Below are 18,258 nucleotides of genomic sequence, written 5' to 3' on the forward strand. Positions count from 1 at the left end.
CAAAAACCCTGTACACAGACAGAGGTGTAAACACTTTGACATAAAGTACCACTTTATCAGGTCAACTGTGATTGAGGGAAGGGTGATTTTGATGTATTGTTCTACTGATGACATGGTTGCTGATGTAATGACCAAACCTGTAAATAAGTTGAAACTGAAGAAGTTTGCAAATGCTCTTTTTGGAGATTGATATGTGTATGACAGAGGTTCACATTCATTCTGTTTTCCTGTGTTTCTTTTGCTTGAAGTATAGCAACCTGAGTACAAGTGGGGGTGTTGAGATATATTCATTATGTACTCAGATGTATATGTAATGCTGTATTGTAATATGTATATATGGTTACGCCACAGGATGGCGCCAAGGTACAGGCTATAAGAGCCAACCTGCTATATGTTAGTGTGTCAGTTAAAGTAGCTCTGACCGTGAGACTGATGTGTCAGCAGCCTGTTAATAAATACGCCAACAACGGCTAAAGATAACGCCATCATTTATTCTTTCCTCCGAATGCAACGGTAGCTGCAGCAATAGTGCAACACAACTCAACAGAAACAAACATGTTGTATTTAGGTCATACAATTTGAACCAGTTTATCAAAATGTTTCAAAAACATTTACAAACATTAAACACATCATTATGTCATACCTTTAATTCATTCAAATAAAGCAGGGACCCACCCCGTCCTTATTGTCTTGAGAACAATTACTAAAACAGGAAAAGACAACTTAACTTAATGTCACGGACACAATAAGAGAGGGGGAGAAGGGAAGAGCTACGGTGTCCCTAAATAGACTGCGCCGACTTCCCGCAGCCTATAGGAATCACCGTCCTGTCAGGTAAATTAAAACATCAGCAGAACGGGGAAAATAATACTGCCAAAACTATAAAACTTTATTCAGAATTGACCCCGTAACATTCACGCCCGCCCCCATGTAACTCAGCAACCCAGTCTCATCAGAAAACGTTCAATGGCAACGTTGGTCCACTTGGAACGACGTTACCATCTCACAATCTGGCCTCTCAGATTGTGAGATGGTAACATTTAGTCCTCCCATTGTTTTGCATTGGCGTGTTCTCACGTCACGTGACTCTCAAGCTCCCGTCTGCGGAGAGGAAAACATGGCGGAGATTCCTTGTTTTTTCAGATAAAAATATAATTTTGTAACTTAGTTTGGGCATAAAAATACATTCTGACACCATTTCTAGCGAGAAATGTGCTCTTTGCTTCCACAGTCTTCAGCCAGTTCGTGCTTATGATAAATATTTTAATAGTTATCACGCATGTGTTTATCGTTGCTATGACGGTTGCCATGCCACCACAGCGCAGCGTGGTGTTTAAATCACAGTCCCTGCGTGGTGTCCTTCAGTGATCGTGAATGTTATTCTTGTTATATAATAGTAATATTTGAGGCTAGATAACATCTCTAATAAGAAGGAACCTGCGAGTCTGTTCATACCGAGGCCGGCCCGAGTGCGCGAGCCGAGCGGCCCGAGCGGCCCGAGCGGCCCGAGCGGCCCGAGCGGCCCGAGCGGCCCGAGCGGCCCGAGCGGCCCGAGCGGCCCGAGCGGCCCGAGCGGCCCGAGCGGCCCGAGCGGCCCGAGCGGCCCGAGCGGCCCGAGCGGCGCGAGCGGCCCGAGTGCGCGAGCGGACATGACGTGTGGCTGTCGTAAAAACCCTATTTGTAAACAACCAGTCCTTTTAACTCGGGGCTGCGTCATAAACACGGCGCGCTTGGAAGACCACGATGTCATCTTCCTTCTGTCAGGTAAGTAGTTTATTGTTTTTAAAGATCGTTACGATCTAGGTTTACAGTCCGAGTGCGGAGAGAGTCCGTCAATCCACACTATGGACGCTGTTCATCAGCTAATACGCCATTGTTAGCCACATGCTTCAGCCCACGGTAGCCTGTGCTACCTGGGAGGTGAATACATTGTTGTTGAAACCAGTTCAAGACGCTTAGCTCATCATTGAGGGACGCTACAATATAAATATAAACATGAATTTGATTTATGAATGCTTTAGATTAATAAGGAGTGTATTTCTCTACTATTACTCCACAATATCAGGTCATTTGGTTTAATGTATAGTATGCACTATGACAATAATGTTTCCATGTTATGGAGTTGCGATTCATTTTATAAAACAATTGCTATGTTCTGTTTTTTAATCAAGGAGGATCCCAGTGAAGCTACAGGAGTTTCATTAACGTCAACAACTTGGACCGAACGGTTTGTTTTGCTTGATGAAGAGCAGGAAGGGCAGCCTGGAGAGAAAGAGAAGCCGGGTTGAGCCCACTACCATCATCCACGTACCATGAGGAAGATGAGGGAGAGAAATGATCCTACCATTAAAGAGGTACTTTTAAGTTACATACCAGAAACACCATTTTATATAATGTGCTAAATATACATTTTATTACATCCCCAAAGTACGCTTGCTGAAATACAAGTTTATATCACACTGAAAGAATTTTGATCAATCATGCTTCCCTGCTGTGATTGTTTAACTGGGAAAACAACTTTTTCCACAGGAAGGCAAGTAAATTTAAGGAATACATGTGCAAAGTTTTCCTCTGTTATGTATAATGATGACCCCCATCAAACATAATGTTAGCAATATTTACACCTTTTAATTTATACTGATTATTTCTGTCTACATGTGTGAATTTGCCTTCATTAGTTTCAGAAAAGAGCGATGATGTATCGGTCAGTGGGCGGCAGCACGAGACTCCGCAAACTAGTCTGTAAGCAAAGCAGACGAAGGCATCGAGGTTGCGGCCTGCCATCATTGTTATTTTTGCTTAAAGGGCCGAATATGTTTCATGCAGGAATATTAGCATTTCCCTTATATCTACCAAAACTGCTTATTTCCCAGACTGCAGTTTTGTTTTGATCCGATGTGGTGTGCAAATACAACCGTATCTGCAATGGGTTGTGGGGCATTAACATTTGTAACTCTAATTTTGTTTTGACAGACTGTGAAAAGAACGTTGAGAACATCACCACTCTACAGGAAGACACAGTCCAGTAATGGGTGTCAGAATTTCAGTAGTGAACGACAGGTACTGTGGAAAAATGTGTGTCATTGTTGTACAATGTCCTTTGACTCTGTTTACACAAGGTTAACACAAAAAGGTTTGATTGTAAACTGATATTGGTATGAATTCATGTTATTCTCCTCTTCACAAGAAACAAACAATCCAAATTACCTGCAGAAAGCCCTTGATGGACGCTTCAGCTGCATCGTCAGACTGGCCAGACAGCAAGATGCCAACTTTAATGCCAATTTATTTGTGTAACATTCTGTGACCAAATGTATAGATAACTTTTTGTAGATTGTAAAAAAGATAACCCATTTATTAAAAAAAAACTACACTAGAATTACCGCACTGCGTTGTATGACTCCGCTAACCAGTGCAGTGTCCGTCTACATATTTCTACATATTTTCTCTCATATAAATGACACTGTGTCTCTTGACAACTGAAACCATAAGATGAGGTCAGTGTGGCCTTGACCTTTTGACTTTAACACAAATACACAGTTAGACAATTCGAAAACATACAGTTATGCCAAAATATATTTTGTTTCACATTCTAGATGGCATAAGCAGAGACATCAACTCAGGAAAAATATTTCTGTAGAAAAGAAAGCCCTGTACGTGTGTACGTATGTATACATACACACGTACAAACGCACTATTGAGACGTTTTGTTTTTTATCATATATTCTCAGGAAGGACTGATGCATTTACTGAGACGGGACGTGAGGGCCTACTCTGCGTGCTCAGAGTTCAAGCCCAGCAGGCTGCAGCGGGCCTGACATATTCTGGAACAGCAGCACAGTCTTTAGATGACTCCTCTGAAGATGAAAACATGGCGAGGTACTTCTCCACTGATGAAGAACTGTGAGGGCTGTGATTAGCTACACTCTCTTGCTACAAGGCTACTCTTGCTACTCCCTGGCAGCCTTAGGAAGGCATTAGCTTGCTGTTGGGTAGCTGTTAGCTTCAGCATTTTTAGTTTTTAGCGGCCTGTGTGACGTTTATGTTTAAAACCAAAAAATCAGAGGGAACCATCTTCATAATGAAACACTATGGTTTGTTTGTGTCCTTCAGTTCTTCTCAAGAGAAGCAGTACAGGTGTGCCTCAGCTCCACGGTCCCTCCTGCAACCTCCGCTCCTGATGCTAACCTCATGTCTCCATCACACCAAGCAGCAGACCTGGATTGACAGACCTTTCTCCAGAGCTGCCCCCTCCCTCTGAAACCCCCCTCTCCAAAACACTATTTGTGTAGTTTTTAAAGTATTTTTTGCATGAGAATTGTTGATCATAACATTTCCAGCAGATGCCTTAATGTAATGTTTGTGCACAATAAATGACATTGATCATAACATATTGCTATTTCCTTGCACTTCTACACCATGATATTGTCAGATAAGATGCTGATTACATTAAAGCAGTGAATGCTCTTCTTTAAGCAACATAAACACACAATGATCCAATGGATCGGAAGTAGAATGGGCACATTACATTCTGTAGAGAATGCCTCAGTAATTGAAGTCAGAAAATAACTTTCTTTATCTGAGGTTCCAGTCATTTATAGTCACAGCAAAGCACACAGGTCTGGTTGTCTAGGGACACCCATATCATATTGTTTAAGATGTGTAACATCAAGTTTGTGTATCAGTGCAAAATACATACCGTCATTAGTCAAGAGTTCACCCTCTTGTTTACACTAAATTTAGGTGACCCAGATGTTTCACAATGCAATCTGATAAGGTCTTATGAGAAACATTCTTAACATTAAAGAAATGAACACAGAGGATAGCAATAGATGTTTGACTCAAATCAGTAGCTGGTAATCAGCAGCCTGACTTTTTCAAACACATTAATACCACAATGAATGAGGCAGGGATTATCTATCAGAAATCAACTATGTCGTCACATTAGGTTTCTCTTGAGCTCATTGGAATTACCTTCACATTCCACTCACTGTCACCTGAACCATACTGTTGTTTCTGTATCTACAGTGACTTTTAGGAAAACATGTATAAAGCAATGTATAAACAATAATACATCTTATTTATATAGAGCTTTTCAAGAAGTGCAAGTACTTAACTGAGGGACAGCTTATACAAACAATATATATGTCTTAAATCCATGTGATGGGACAGCCTCTCACTTGGATGTAAACCAATTTTAAAACACATTTACTTATACTGGAGATCTTTTAAATTAATGTCCCAGAAATGATTTCTGATGGAAAACCCCTGCCTCATTCATTGTAGTATTAATGTGTTTGAATAAGTCAGGCCGCTGATTATCAGCTACGGATTGAAGTCAAACATCTACTGCTATCCTCTGTGTTGATTTCTTTAATGTTAAGAATGTTTCTCATAAGACCTTATCAGATGCATTGTGAAACATCTGGGTCACCTAAATTTAGTGTAAACAAGAGAGTGAACTCTTGACTAATGACGGTATGTATTTTGCACTGATACACAAACTTGATGTTACACATCTTAAACAATATGATATGAGTGTCCCTAGACAACCAGACCTGTGTGCTCTGCTGTGACTATAAATGACTGGAACCTCAGATAAAGAAAGTTATTTTCTGACTTCAATTACTGAGGCATTCTCTACAGAATGTAATGTGCCCATTCTACTTCCGATCCATTGGATCATTGTGTGTTTATGTTGCTTAAAGCAGAGCATTCACTGCTTTAATGTAATCAGCATCTTATCTGACAATATCATGGTGTAGAAGTGCAAGGAAATACCAATATGTTATGATCAATGTAATTTATTGTGCACAAACATTACATTAAGGCATCTGCTGGAAATGTTATGATCAACAATTCTCATGCAAAAAATACTTTAAAAACTACACAAATAGTGTTTTGGAGAGGGGGGTTTCAGAGGGAGGGGGCAGCTCTGGAGAAAGGTCTGTCAATCCAGGTCTGCTGCTTGGTGTGATGGAGACATGAGGTTAGCATCAGGAGCGGAGGTTGCAGGAGGGACTGTGGAGCTGAGGCACACCTGTACTGCTTCTCTTGAGAAGAACTGAAGGACACACAAATAAACCATAGTGTTAAATTATGAAGATGGTTCCCTCTGATTTTTTGGTTTTAAACATAAACGTCACACAGGCCGCTAAAAACTAAAAATGCTGAAGCTAACAGCTACCCAACAGCAAGCTAATGCCTTCCTAAGGCTGCCAGGGAGTAGCAAGAGTAGCCTTGTAGCAAGAGAGTGTAGCTAATCACAGCCCTCACAGTTCTTCATCAGTGGAGAAGTACCTCGCCATGTTTTCATCTTCAGAGGAGTCATCCAAAGACTGTGCTGCTGTTCCGGAATATGTCAGGCCCGCTGCAGCCTGCTGGGCTTGAACTCTGAGCACGCAGAGTAGGCCCTCACGTCCCGTCTCAGTAAATGCATCAGTCCTTCCTGAGAATATATGATAAAAAACAAAACGTCTCAATAGTGCGTTTGTACGTGTGTATGTATACATACGTACACACGTACAGGGCTTTCTTTTCTACAGAAATATTTTTCCTGAGTTGATGTCTCTGCTTATGCCATCTAGAATGTGAAACAAAATATATTTTGGCATAACTGTATGTTTTCGGATTGTCTAACTGTGTATTTGTGTTAAAGTCAAAAGGTCAAGGCCACACTGACCTCATCTTATGGTTTCAGTTGTCAAGAGACACAGTGTCATTTATATGAGAGAAAATATGTAGAAATATGTAGACGGACACTGCACTGGTTAGCGGAGTCATACAACGCAGTGCGGTAATTCTAGTGTAGTTTTTTTTTAATAAATGGGTTATCTTTTTTACAATCTACAAAAAGTTATCTATACATTTGGTCACAGAATGTTACACAAATAAATTGGCATTAAAGTTGGCATCTTGCTGTCTGGCCAGTCTGACGATGCAGCTGAAGCGTCCATCAAGGGCTTTCTGCAGGTAATTTGGATTGTTTGTTTCTTGTGAAGAGGAGAATAACATGAATTCATACCAATATCAGTTTACAATCAAACCTTTTTGTGTTAACCTTGTGTAAACAGAGTCAAAGGACATTGTACAACAATGACACACATTTTTCCACAGTACCTGTCGTTCACTACTGAAAAACTGACACCCATTACTGGACTGTGTCTTCCTGTAGAGTGGTGATGTTCTCAACGTTCTTTTCACAGTCTGTCAAAACAAAATTAGAGTTACAAATGTTAATGCCCCACAACCCATTGCAGATACGGTTGTATTTGCACACCACATCGGATCAAAACAAAACTGCAGTCTGGGAAACAAGCAGTTTTGGTAGATATAAGGGAAATGCTAATATTCCTGCATGAAACATATTCGGCCCTTTAAGCAAAAATAACAATGATGGCAGGCCGCAACCTCGATGCCTTCGTCTGCTTTGCTTACAGACTAGTTTGCGGAGTCTCGTGCTGCCGCCCACTGACCGATACATCATCGCTCTTTTCTGAAACTAATGAAGGCAAATTCACACATGTAGACAGAAATAATCAGTATAAATTAAAAGGTGTAAATATTGCTAACATTATGTTTGATGGGGGTCATCATTATACATAACAGAGGAAAACTTTGCACATGTATTCCTTAAATTTACTTGCCTTCCTGTGGAAAAAGTTGTTTTCCCAGTTAAACAATCACAGCAGGGAAGCATGATTGATCAAAATTCTTTCAGTGTGATATAAACTTGTATTTCAGCAAGCGTACTTTGGGGATGTAATAAAATGTATATTTAGCACATTATATAAAATGGTGTTTCTGGTATGTAACTTAAAAGTACCTCTTTAATGGTAGGATCATTTCTCTCCCTCATCTTCCTCGTGGTACGTGGATGATGGTAGTGGGCTCAACCCGGCTTCTCTTTCTCTCCAGGCTGCCCTTCCTGCTCTTCATCAAGCAAAACAAACCGTTCGGTCCAAGTTGTTGACGTTAATGAAACTCCTGTAGCTTCACTGGGATCCTCCTTGATTAAAAAACAGAACATAGCAATTGTTTTATAAAATGAATCGCAACTCCATAACATGGAAACATTATTGTCATAGTGCATACTATACATTAAACCAAATTGACCTGATATTGTGGAGTAATGGTAGAGAAATACACTCCTTATTAATCTAAAGCATTCATAAATCAAATTCATGTTTATATTTATATTGTAGCGTCCCTCAATGATGTAGCATGTGGCTAACAATGGCGTATTGGCTGATGAACAGCGTCCATAGTGTGGATTGACGGACTCTCTCCGCACTCGGACTGTAAACCTAGATCGTAACGATCTTTAAAAACAATAAACTACTTACCTGACAGAAGGAAGATGACATCGTGGTCTTCCAAGCGCGCCGTGTTTATGACGCAGCCCCGAGTTAAAAGGACTGGTTGTTTACAAATAGGGTTTTTACGACAGCCACACGTCATGTCCGCTCGCGCACTCGGGCCGCTCGGCTCGCGCCGCTCGGGCCGCTCGGCTCGCGCACTCGGGCCGCTCGGGCCGCTCGGGCCGCTCGGGGCCGCTCGGCTCGCGCACTCGGGCCGGCCTCGGTATGAACAGACTCGCAGGTTCCTTCTCATTAGAGATGTTATCTAGCCTCAAATATTACTATTATATAACAAGAATAACATTCACGATCACTGAAGGACACCACGCAGGGACTGTGATTTAAACACCACGCTGCGCTGTGGTGGCATGGCAACCGTCATAGCAACGATAAACACATGCGTGATAACTATTAAAATATTTATCATAAGCACGAACTGGCTGAAGACTGTGGAAGCAAAGAGCACATTTCTCGCTAGAAATGGTGTCAGAATGTATTTTTATGCCCAAACTAAGTTACAAAATTATATTTTTATCTGAAAAAACAAGGAATCTCCGCCATGTTTTCCTCTCCGCAGACGGGAGCTTGAGAGTCACGTGACGTGAGAACACGCCAATGCAAAACAATGGGAGGACTAAATGTTACCATCTCACAATCTGAGAGGCCAGATTGTGAGATGGTAACGTCGTTCCAAGTGGACCAACGTTGCCATTGAACGTTTTCTGATGAGACTGGGTTGAACTCAGTGGCGCTGTTCACTTCGGCTGCGATCGCGTTCGGCACCGATGGTTTCGGGGCATAGTTCGGGGAAACACACTGGGAAATGATTTTAAACGATATTAATGACATATTATATTTAAATGTTAAAATATGTGTCCCGTACTTTAGAGTTCCCTGCGGTTCTCCTGGAGTTTCAATATCCCCGAGTGTTTCCCCGAACATGATTAAATGCTATGAAGATCATCATTTACCCCGAACCCCTTCATTGAACGGAGCATACACAACCAGCGGAGAAAGCAGAATCACGGGCTGACGGGCGCGGAGCAATGCGCTTCCGCTTTGCTCGTGTGTTCCCACAGGAGCTGATGTCCTGCGCGGATGCAACTTCCGTCCGTGCGCTCGCTTTATACTCCCCGTAGACCGGCGGCGAGGACACCGCACAAAACCCACAGCGCGAGTGTGACGCAGTCTGTTACAGTGTAACTTCCGCACTGTAAACAATTGTCATGTAAATTAACTTGTCTGTTTATTATTGTTTTAAATAAAATTCAACATAATCCCAAATACTGTACAATGTAATTTAAGGTAATAGCAGCATGATGACAGTCAGTTCCTATAAATTAAACTCCTCTTTACCAAAACCTTGGTTCCCTGTGTTGATGTGATATTCTGAACAACGTATACTGAATGATTACGGTAAATGAAATGCAGCTACTGAAATACTAATACTGGTTTTGTTGTCCATTACTGATGTAGATTTCAGAGCATGACAGTTATCAGTCGGTTCATTACATTAATATATCATACATTAAACAACCATAGCACACTTTAAGAATCGTAACAATGCAAGCATGTGTAGTGATTAAAAATGGTTCAGAGATGACAGTTAATGTCAATTCGGTTCAACAAGTATCCAGAATAAGACGGGACGGGAGGCTGAGATATCAATACAAAATACAATTTATTTAATAAATGCAAATGATTTAAAACAGACTGCTCAAACAGTAAAGTGACATGTGCAAAGGTTGGAAAGGCTGGCCTGGACTTGATATAAATGACAGTTTAAAATAGAGAGAAATTAGAGGCTCCAGACCCAATTGTACAATGCTGAAATATCATGCATTAAAAACCAAACACAACACACTTTAAGAAAATCACTGCAAACGATATACAACAACAAAATGACAAAAGAGGGCCTCTACTTTATGGAGCCAATAATTCACCACCATTAAAGTCACTACCGCTGAATTGCACAGTCCCAGTCAACCATATATATTGCACCTTGCAATAGAACAAAACAAAACACAAAGAAACAAATAATCAAACCAAATAATCTAAATAAAATCTAAAGTGGGAAAAAACCGTGACCGTAACTATTTAGCTGGAGGCAGCCCTATAAAACAAACATGTTATAGTTAGGTCACACAATTTAAACACATTTATAATATTTAAAAACATTTACAAACATAAAAACACATCCTTATCTCATACTTTTAATTCATTAAAATAAAGCAGGGACAGCGTGCATCCACGGTGACGCCGTCACAGTCGCACACAGACACAGCTTCACGCTGGGCTCTAAGGACAAACTTCAGTTACAATTTGCGGACACTTTCTCTGTGATCGCCGTTAACATTATATAACTTCCAGCAACTTACTGCGACAAACAATTGCGACCACACGTGCTGCGCTCACGCTAAACTTCCGCACACACCCACAGGACCGGCAGTGGGGAGAGAGAGAGAGAGGACAAGGGAGAGTGCTAAGGTGTCCCTAAATAAACTCCTCCGCCTCCTTGCAGCCTATAGGAGTTGCCGTCCTGTCAGGTTAATTAACACATCCAGAGCGGGGAAAATGACACTGCTAAAAGTATAAAACTTTATTAAGAACTGACCCGCTACACATGTAATAGCGACCCAGCGCGCAGAGCCACCCAGCGCAGAGCGCATAGAGCGCACAGGAGATCACTAACAAGAAATGTAGAAACTTTCCAAATAATATCCCAGAGTGGAGGCAAGGATCCACTGATGTGAGGGAATCGGTCCGATGCTCTAAATGGATAAATACTGCCGTGACACCGATGCGGGGTTCTGCACGATTTGTGAATGCGAATGGAAGGATGAGGAGGAAGCGAGGGTTCAGCGATTTCTGATCTCCCACATTGTGTTATACACAGCAGCAGCGGCAGAGTATCAGTGTATTTTCTTTATTAGTGACATCACTGCTGTCCCATAAAGTCGCTCTTCACCTCCACCTCACTAACAAACAACTCGATGTCAGTGTCAGAAAGTTTCACTTCCTCTTCACATAGCTTGATGCCGTGCCTCGGTCAGGACTCACGGTGGAAACCCATTGGTCGGATTCATAATTTAATATTCGTGACGTGCTTTGCATTGACCATTTATAGTAGAAATTGGGGCTGTGGAGGGCGGATTTGGAGTTGAGGTTTTGCGTGCGCATGGTTTTGTAAATCGGAATTAGCTTTGGCGTACGCCATTTCATGCTTTTTTATTTAGAATGTGCACACTTTTTTTATTAATTTGATACAATTGTTTTTATTTTTTATGTTTTATTTTTAAATATATTTTTTATTTATGTGCGCCGCAGGATGTGCGCGCACAGTTTTTTTATTAATTTGATTTAATTGTATTTATTTTTCATTTATGTGCGCCGCAGGATGTGCGCGCGCAGTTTTTTTCATACCTTAAAGAGCTCATTATCATTCCTTATTAGCGTATGATAGCCTTTTTGTAACACTTATGAATATAATTTATTTTTTTAGTTTCAGAAACGTCTTCTAGGATTTTTCACTCAAACCGTTATTAAGTTTGAATTTAATGAAACTTCTTTTACATTTAAAAAAAAAGAAGCATTTTCTGTATTATTATTTTTTACGTTATCAGGCTTTGTTCCTTTGACGTATGTCACTGCAGGTCACCAAGGCAACAGCCTTATACCTTTGAAGTCTGTCGTTACTTAAACGTCAGTTTTCATTTTTCACTCAGTTGTCTTCTCACTATTGGCTGGTTGCACCGGAACTTGTTTTCTGCTCCTGAACTTGTTTCTTGCTCCTGAACTTGTTTCTTGCTCCTGAACTTGTTTCTTGCACCGGAACTTGTTTCTTTGGATTTGCCTTGAAGACAACTTCGATTTATTGGAATCAACATGATCCCAAAACAAAATAAAAGCGTGGAATTAACTTGCAAGCCAGCTCCTCTTCTGCTGGGAGAGATGAGGAAGAAGTCCGTCAGCTGCTTCACCGAAAACTTTCAAGCTTTCATGACGGATCTGAGTCACGAGGAGTTGGACGGTGAGGAGTATGGAGCCAGAACAGTCTCAAAAGGATTAAATGCACACAGAAATGAATACATGCACAAAAAAGATCCACAAATACATTTTCAATGCACACACAAATGTTTCATTCCATATATAAGTAAAAAAAATTCACATGTAAAATATAAGATTCATAAACATATTTCCGATGCACACACAAATAGAAAAAAAATTCACAAATATATGCATGTAAAAGTATTTGCAATCTTCATCAAATACATATTTGGAGCTTGTTACATTCATATATAAACTGTTAGACCTGCATTTACAAAGTGCTTTTAATTTGTAAACCTCGCTGCATTTGTGTGTGAGACTTTTGAGACTTTTGAGACTCCCCTGACGCGACTCTGTTTCACGAATGCATTTTTTCTAAGAGGGGATCGTCTGTAGCCAATCAGATGTCTCACTCCTGTACAGCCAATCACGTGAGTGCCATTACACGACGTCATTAAAACGCCCGCAGGCAGCCTGGAGGTTTTTAGCCCGCCAGCCAATAGACATAGAATTAGTAGACGCTGATCCCCGGCTCCTCACACACAGTGAACGATGACAACAGAAAAGGGCTGTTGATGACGCGACAGTTTTGCTGAAATAAAGTGACACCCAGCGGGTCAAAGTGCTTATGTTATCGTGTCTTAACGCAGCGGTTCCCCGGTCTTGTTTCCAAACTGCGTTGCTAATTCAACAGCTGCAACAGCTTGAAGCTACACGGAGGCAGCTAGCTTCCCCCCCAGCTTCCACACACAGTCAGCACGGACACCCGATACTAACTACTACCAAGTGTTTGCTTCTAACCTGACGGTGTTTGAGAAACAGTGTCATGAGAGCCTTGGGATTAAGTCAGCGGGTTTTGGCGCTGTTCCCACCGCAGTTAGCATGGTGGCTAGCCCGCTATCCCCGTTATCAAAGTTCGTTATAACCGTATGTGACCGTACACACATGAAGTGCTCTAACCAGCCACAGTCAGCCGGACAACGCCGCTGATTAGTGTGACAAGTGTGTTGAGCCAGCGGCGTTGAAAATGTATTTGTGGATCTTTTTTGCGCATGTATTCATTTCTGTGTGCATTTAATCCTTTTGAGACTGTTCTGGCTCCATAGCGGAGCAGTTGCAGGAAATGGTTGAGCTCGTTTTCAAGAGGGCCGTGCAGAAGCCACACTCTGCTGCAGTCTTCGCCGAGCTGTGCCAGCACCTCTCAACAGTAAGTGATGCATCTAGATAGATAGATAGATAGATAGATAGATAGATTACTTTATTCATCCCGAGGGGAAATTAAGTCGTCATAGCAGCCGGTACATTTGAATACAATAAAATACAATACAATAGAATAAAATATAAAATATAAAATATTGCGGTAGAAAGAATAAAAACAGAAACACAAGATAAAATAGGTAGATAAGGTGCAGTGGCAGATGATGGTAATAGTACTGATGATATGATGGTAATGTTATTGTTAGACAGTATATCAAAAATAGTACAGTATATATAGTATATAATATATATTTATATATGATAGTAATTATACCAATATAATAGCAGTATATAGTAATAATAGCAGCAACAGTATATATAATAATAATAATAGTAAAATATAATATTAATAACATGTACACATGTATAAATAAAATATGTGTATATAGACTTATATATACAAAGAATATACAAAGAGTATGATATAATATATGATATATAGTACGGGTATAAATATAAGTATTTGGCGATACAATAGATAATATAATATACTGTGAGTGTAAGAATATGTAGACAGAGTGTGCAAAAGACAATATTATTGTATAAAATGATGAATTGAGACAGGTATATTTAGTGCAGTTCTGTGATGGTGGCTCTGACAGAGGTAGATGAGTTGTATAGTCTTATTGCGGTTGGGAGGAACGATTTCCTGTATCGTTCCTTAGAGCAGCGGGGTTGAATGAGTCTGTGGCTGAAGCTGCTCCTTAGCTTGTCTAGTGTTTTGTGGAGGGGGTGAGAGGGATTGTCCATGATTGCCAGCAGTTTTGCCAGCATCCTGTCCTCCACCACCTCCTCCAGGGTGACAAGCTTAGAGCCAACCACAGACTCTGCCTTCCTAATCAGTTTTTTCAGTTTGTTGGCGTCCTTAGCCTTGATGCCCGCACCCCAGGACACCACAGCAAAGAAGATGGTGCTCGCCACAACAGACTTATAAAACATCTGCAGCATCTTGTTGCAGACGTTGAAGGACCTGAGCCTCCTCAGGAAATAAAGCCGGCTCAGGCCCTTCTTGTAGACGGCCTCTGTGTTGGTGGACCAGTCCAGTTTATTGTCTAGTGTGACACCCAGGTACTTGTAAGCAGGGACCACCTCCACAGCCGTCCCACCGATGCAGACAGGAGAGGGCAGGGGCTTGGTCCTCCTGAAATCCACCACCATCTCCCTCGTCTTCGCCATGTTGAGCTGCATGCGGTTCTCCCCACACCACTTCACAAAGCGGTCAACCAGGTCCCTGTACTCAGCCTCCCCTCCGCCCTCAACACACCCAACAATGGCCGTGTCATCAGAGAACTTCTGCAGATGACACGTCTCTGTGCAGTGCTTAAAGTCAGCAGTGTATGTGGTGAAGAGGAAGGGGGACAGCACAGTTCCCTGGGGGGCCCCGATGTTACTGATCAGATGATCAGACACACAGTTCTGTAATCTCACAAACTGTGGTCTGCCCGTCAGATAGTCATCGACCCAAGCGATGAGGGGAGCACTCACCTGCGTGCCCTCCAGTTTGGCCTTCAGCAGTGGGCTGGATGGTATTGAAGGCGCTGGAGAAGTCGAAAAACATGATCCGGACTGAGGTGTTGGGTCTGTCCAGGGAGGAGTAAGCCTTCTGCAGCAGGTAGATGATTGCATCATCAACCCCAACATGGGGCTGATATGCAAACTGCAGGGGGTCTTGTGATGGGCACACCAGCGGTCTGAGGTGGGCCAGGACCAGTCTTTCTATGACCTTCATGATGTGAGAGGTCAGTGCCACCGGCCTGTAGTCCTCCAGTGCAGCAGGACGTCCTTTTTTGGGCACTGGGACCAGGCAGGATGTTTTCCAGAGCACTGGCACTCTCTGAAGGTGTAGGCTCAGGTTGAAGAGGTGCTGGAGAACTCCACAGAGCTGGCTGGAACAGGCCTTCAGCAAACGAGGGCTGATGCGGTCCGGCCCCGCAGCTTTCCTCGGTTTGAGCCTCTCCAGCTCTCTCCTCACCTGGCTGGCTGTGATGTGGAGTCCAGACTGGGGGGTGGGGGATGTCAGCGATGGGTTTGAGGGTGGTGCAGAGATGTTTGTGTTGCAGGAGGTGGTGGGGGGCTGTGGGGGATGTGGGGGATGTGAGGATGTCCTGGGGGTGGGAGGTGTGAGAAGGTCTGTGGTAAAGGCCAGCGGGGGGGTGGGGGGAGATGGTGACTGGGTTGGTGGGGGGAGGTGGGGGGTTGTTGCTCAGAGACGCAGTAGAGGCAGTCGTAGAGTCAGTGGAGGCAGTGGATGGTCCGCTGGGGGCTGGGGGGTTGGAGTTGAACCTATTGAAGAACGTGTTCAGCTCATTCGCACGTCGTTCATCCCCAGCTGCTCCCCCATCTCTCCTCTTGAAACCAGTGATCTCCTTCATACCACTCCAGATGTCCCTGGTGTTGTTTTCCTCCAGTTTGTGCTCCAGTTTTCTTCTGAAGTTGTCCTTGCTCTCCCTGATGCTGCGCTTGAGCTCCCTTTGAACCCGTTTGAGTTCTGCTCTGTCCCGTGATCTAAAGGCCCTCTTCTTCTCATTGAGAAGGGCCTTCAGGTCGCTTGTAACCCACGGCTTGTTATTTGGGTAACAGCGGACCTCTTTAGTGGGGATGGTGTTATCGATGCAGAACCCAATGTACTCAGAGACACAGTCAGTCAGGCCATCAATGTCCTCACCATGTGGCTCATACAGAGCATCCCAGTCTGTGGCCTCCAGGGCCCCACGCAGTGTTTCCATGGCCTCATGAGACCATTTCCTCACTGTCCTCACTGTGACTGGGTGCTGCTGAATCACAGGCTTGTAAGATGGTGAGAGCAGGACTAGGTTGTGGTCTGACCTGCCCAGTGGTGGCAGGGCAGTGGAGCTGTATGCATCCTTAACATTTGCATATAGGTCCAAAGTCTTATTTTCCCGGGTGGCACATTTTACAAACTGGAAGAAGGTTGGGAGTGTGGATGAGAGGGAAGCATGTTTAAAGTCACCTGTGATGATGATGAAGGCCCCGGGGTGTTGTGTCTGTAATCCTGCAGTCACAGTGTGGATGACGTCACACGCTGCTTCTGCGTTCCCAGATGGAGGAATGTAAACATTGATGGCGAAAACACTGGTAAACTCCCTCGGCAAATAATATGGACGAAGTCCGACGGCGACGAGCTCGATGTCCGGGCTGCAGACACGATGTTTAACGGTGACCTGCCCGGGGTGACACCACCTGTTGTTCACGAGCACGGCGAGTCCCCCTCCTTTCTTCTTGCCGGTCGCGATGGTGTCTCTGTCGGCTCGAACCGTCTGGAAGCCAGGAATGGTGACGTTGGAGTCCGGTATCTGCTCGTGCAACCACGTTTCCGTGAGACACACAATACTGGACTCCCTGTACTCCCTCTGTGTCCTGATGAGCGCTTCCAGTTCGTCCACTTTATTTGCCAGCGACCTCACGTTTCCAGTGATTACTGCAGGGATGAAGGGCTTAAACTTCCTCTTCTCCTTCCTCCGTTTAAGCCCCGCTCTGCAGGCCCGCCGTCTCCTCTTTAGTTCCTCCGGGATGGTGGGTCTCTCTCCGGCCAAGAGGGTAGTGTGCCTCAGGGCGATCAGCTGGTCGCGGGTGTAAAATATGCCGGCGTGTGTTGCAGGCATTCTCCCAGTGATCCGAAGAGACCGAAGTGCGGTTAAAAGTTATAAAAAGTGTCCAATAAATTTCAAAAGCATCTCGTCATTGTGCGGGACGGAGATGCACAGAGCAGTGCAAAAATAAATATAAAAAACAAATCGCAAACGTTATAAAAACACAAAAAAACCGACAGTAGTACCAGGAGCTGCTACGACAGGCACCCGTTAGTACGGCGCCATGTTGCGTTGGAAGCTACTTTATCCTGTTTCTTAATTAGTTGGACAGCTTATCTTTTGTATGCAGGTTGTAACCTTAATTTAGCCTTTTGATAAACAAGCTATGCAAACCCCTTGGGTAAATTATAAATTATCTTTCTCACTAGTAATAGATTGTAAATAAGACTTAATAAGAATGTATTTTACAATACAACATTTTTGACCCATGTTGTGAATTAGAAGGGAAGTGAAAAAAACAGTTATTTGAAAAATACCTGAAATACTAAATGACGGAAATAATTTACTGCAAAGATATAAATAATAAATACTGAGTGGGGTCACTTTTGACCCATGTTGTCTTATTCAAATAATGAGTTCACTTATTTTCATTCATTTGTGTGCTGATTTAATCCTCAAATCAGAACACACTGATCACTATGTATGTATGTGAGTAGCATTAATGTTAATATTTCCTTATGGTTTTCTCCTCTTCAGGTGGAGGTCCAATCCTTGTCCGACTGGTCAGCCAGCGTCTCCTTCAGGTCTCTGCTGGTCAAACACTGCCAGGCAGAGTTCAGGAAGAACTTTGAAAGGGAGGGCATTTATCGGAAGAGTGGGTCCTGCCTGGAGCCAGTCAGGGACGTGAGGGTCATCGACCGGCTGAGGGAAGAGCAACTCAACGCAAAACCTTCCGGACGCCTCCTCAATAGCATCAAGTTTATTGGGGAGCTGTTCCTCTCAAAGGTTCTGGAGGAGAAAGCCATGTACTGCTGCATCAGGAG

The 18,258-nt window shown here is 43.0% G+C and overlaps 2 long non-coding RNA genes across 4 annotated transcripts; one reads left to right on the forward strand and one right to left on the reverse strand.

The window, feature by feature from the left end:
* Positions 1 to 1,661: 1,661 nt before the first annotated feature.
* Positions 1,662 to 4,687, forward strand: LOC128436362 (uncharacterized). 2 transcript variants are annotated; one of them, XR_008338043.1, is made up of 5 exons: positions 1,662 to 1,764; positions 2,172 to 2,354; positions 2,974 to 3,060; positions 3,732 to 3,879; positions 4,114 to 4,687. It is a non-coding gene; the product is annotated as an uncharacterized LOC128436362 (long non-coding RNA). The 2 variants fall into 2 exon arrangements; XR_008338042.1 differs by having other exon boundaries at positions 2,974 to 3,879.
* Positions 4,688 to 5,785: 1,098 nt separating this feature from the next.
* LOC128436360 (uncharacterized) lies at positions 5,786 to 8,460 on the reverse strand. 2 transcript variants are annotated; one of them, XR_008338039.1, is made up of 5 exons: positions 8,346 to 8,460; positions 7,826 to 8,008; positions 7,120 to 7,206; positions 6,301 to 6,448; positions 5,786 to 6,064 (listed from the first exon to the last, which is right to left on the reverse strand). It is a non-coding gene; the product is annotated as an uncharacterized LOC128436360 (long non-coding RNA). The 2 variants fall into 2 exon arrangements; XR_008338038.1 differs by having other exon boundaries at positions 6,301 to 7,206.
* Between the last annotated feature and the right edge of the window lie 9,798 nt (positions 8,461 to 18,258).

This window comes from Pleuronectes platessa, unplaced genomic scaffold, assembly GCF_947347685.1.
Source record: "Pleuronectes platessa unplaced genomic scaffold, fPlePla1.1 scaffold_34, whole genome shotgun sequence".
In the NCBI taxonomy this organism is placed as follows: Eukaryota; Metazoa; Chordata; class Actinopteri; order Pleuronectiformes; family Pleuronectidae; genus Pleuronectes; species Pleuronectes platessa.